This window comes from Pongo pygmaeus, chromosome 10 (genome assembly GCF_028885625.2).
Source record: "Pongo pygmaeus isolate AG05252 chromosome 10, NHGRI_mPonPyg2-v2.0_pri, whole genome shotgun sequence".
Classification (NCBI taxonomy): domain Eukaryota; kingdom Metazoa; phylum Chordata; class Mammalia; order Primates; family Hominidae; genus Pongo; species Pongo pygmaeus.
The window spans coordinates 35,775,238-35,777,566 of NC_072383.2; the positions used below are offsets into that span (position 1 = coordinate 35,775,238).

General features: G+C 34.9%; 1 non-coding gene across 1 annotated transcript; it reads left to right on the plus strand.

The window, feature by feature from the left end:
* The first annotated feature begins 408 nt into the window (after window positions 1–408).
* LOC129011085 (U6atac minor spliceosomal RNA) lies at window positions 409–532 on the plus strand. Its single transcript, XR_008493211.1, has one exon. It is a non-coding gene; the product is annotated as a U6atac minor spliceosomal RNA (small nuclear RNA).
* Window positions 533–2,329: the final 1,797 nt, after the last annotated feature.

The window sequence follows — 2,329 nt, forward strand, 5'->3', positions numbered from 1 at the left end:
TGTTTTACATGCCTTTAGTATGAGGCAAGGATGCTTCTAGTTAAAACTGCTAACAGACAATTTGAAATATGGATTTGTAATATCCAACCACTAGCTAGAGGCATATATTAAGGTTCTGTTCTCAGTCACATTCTTGTGTCTGCAGTCTTCCCCTCAGTAATTCCAAACAATTCCACAGTTCCGACCATCACCCTCCTACTAAAATCTGAGGCCTACTAGATATTTCTGCTTAGATGTTTCATAAATACCTCAAATTCAGTGTGTCTAAAATCCAAGCCATAATTGCCCCTAAACAGGAATTTCACTGACTTATCTGATTTTGCCAATAGTAACTCCGGTTCACCCACAATAGGCAATTTAGAGTAATCCTTTGTATCTTCTCCTTTACTTGTAAAATCCTATAAATGTGTGTCCTATAAAAGAAGAAGTTAGCATTCTCCTTAACAAGGTTAAGAAGATTCTAGTCACCTGAACAAAAGATTCATAGTTAAGGTGTTGGTACTTACTTTATGGCATCTAACCATGTCCTTTGCATGAATTAGAGAAGATAAAATTGATACATTAAACCATATTAAAATTAAAAACCTGTTTTCATCAAAAGACAAAAAAGAGTGAAATGGCAATTTGGAGAGTGAAAGAAGTTATTTGCCACATATGTATCTGACAAAGGAATTATAACCAGAATATTTGAGAAGCTCTTACAACTTCTCAAAAGAGGATATACAAATGGAAAAAAGGAAAAAAAAAAAGATGGTAATTTTACAAATTATTCAAAAGACGTGCAAATGAAACCCATCCAGACAAACTATGATACACATGCCAGAAAGACTAAAATGTTAAAAATAGAAAATACAAAATATTTGTGAGGATACAAAGCAATAGAAACTCTCATTTTTGTCTAATGTGATTGTTAATTGGTACAACTACTTTAGAAAACTGTCATTATTTACTAAAGCTGCATATGTACATGATCCATTGATTCCATCCTGAGGTATATATCCAACAGAAATTTTAGATATATTCACCAAAATGCATGAACACAAAACCTCATAGCAGCATTGTATGTTATTACTGCAAACTGGAAACTATTCTAATGCCCACAAACAGTGGAATGGGTTAATTAACTATTGTTTGCCTACATAGTATAATACTGTATAGCAATAAGACTGCCAACACACAAAAATGTGCATAAATATTCACAAGGATGATAATGAGTGAAAGAAGACAGACAAAATGAATGTAATGGATAATTTTATTTATATAAGGTATCAAAGCAATTGAAAATAGTCTATGCTGTTAAAAGTCAGTATAATCGGTGGAAGCAGTAATAGAAGCAGGAGTCTTGTGGGGCTACTAATAATATTCGTTTCCTTGATCTGGGTATTAGTTTTTGAAAATTAAGTGAGTTTATGTATACTTCAGAATAAACTTAAGATATGGGCTCTTAGGGGCATGCATATTATACTTCAGAATTATTGAAAGTTCTGTAAATTTTGCCTCTTCAACAGTTCTCATCTTTGTTACCTCCTTAACACTCCAGTGTACACGTTTATCTCAGACCCTTATTATGTTAAGCTAAACAATTGTTAATTTTCCACACTTTTCTCCCTTTCAATTACTTCTTTTTTTATTTTTATTATTATTATACTTTAAGTTTTAGGGTACATGTGCACAATGTGCAGGTTAGTTACATATGTATACATGTGCCATGCTGGTGTGCTGCGCCCATTAACTCATCATTTAGCATTAGGTATATCTCCTAATGCTATCCCTCCCCCCTCCCCACAACAGTCCCCAGAGTGTGATGTTCCCCTTCCTGTGTCCATGTATTCTCATTGTTCAATTCCCATCTATGAGTGAGAACATGCAGTGTTTGGTTTTTTGTCCTTGTGATAGTTTACTGAGAATGATGATTTCCAATTTCATCCATGTCCCTACAAAGGACATGAACACATCATTTTTATGGCTGCATAGTATTCCATGGTGTATATATGCCACATTTTCTTAATCCAGTCTATCATTGTTGGACATTTGGGTTGGTTCCAAGTCTTTGCTATTGTGAATAGTGCCGCAATAAACATACGTGTGCATGTGTCTTCAGGGATGCCCTCTCTCACCACTCCTATTCAACAGTGTTGGAAGTTCTGGCCAGGGCAATTAGGCAGGAGAAGGAAATAAAGGGTATTCAATTAGGAAAAGAGGAAGTCAAATTGTCCCTGTTTGCAGATGACATGATTGTATACCTAGAAAACCCCATTGTCTCAGCCCAAAATCTCCTTAAGCTGATAAGCAACTTCAGCAAAGTCTCAGGATACAAAATCAATGTACA